The sequence below is a fragment of the Atractosteus spatula genome, chromosome 16 (genome assembly GCF_055471065.1).
Source record: "Atractosteus spatula isolate fAtrSpa1 chromosome 16, fAtrSpa1.hap1, whole genome shotgun sequence".
Lineage (NCBI taxonomy): Eukaryota > Metazoa > Chordata > Actinopteri > Semionotiformes > Lepisosteidae > Atractosteus > Atractosteus spatula.
Genome location: NC_142721.1, coordinates 13000556 through 13001267, shown reverse-complemented (window position 1 = coordinate 13001267; position 712 = coordinate 13000556).

Genomic DNA, 712 nt, shown 5'->3' with positions numbered 1-712 from the left:
TTTTAACTAGACCATATCAGTGACCTGCAAATTAATTTTAGGAAACATAGCTGTGCCCTGTGCACTACATTTACAGTCTGACAGGTAAAATCTGAATTATAACATTTCATTAATGTCTTGGGGAAATTTTTCCTTTTCAGTAAATATTTCTTATAGGGAAAAAAAAGGAAAGAGGAACCAGATTGTAAGCATATTTGATACTAAACAGAGTTAAATTAGATTTAAATTACAATTCATTAGAATGTCTTGATTATATTGGTCATTAATCAGAATTGGAGACTGTAGCTTTACTAATTTATTACTAACAGACCTTGTTGAGTGTTAGCAAATGCCCAATACAAGCCTTCTTAGTGATGTGTGTATTAATGATTATTTATTGAGAAAATGTAAAAAGTACCTGGTTAGCCTTGATATACTGTAGGAGTTTGTCCTATAAAAATTAGATGATTTATATCAGTAAAAATTAAAAACAATTCATGCTTGACAGACATTCTGACACATTCCTAAAGCAGTTTCCCTAATTCCCTAAAAAGTATTTTAGAACAAGGATACCCTATTGCTTCTAAAACGAACACGCTTTCTCAGCTAAGCCTGTTTTTTTCTGGAATTCTTCTGAAAAGTTATCATAGTAGAAAATAATTATTTTTTTACAACAATGAGTGATTATCATCCCGCAATTTACAGTACAGCACTCACCACCCAAGAAAAATCC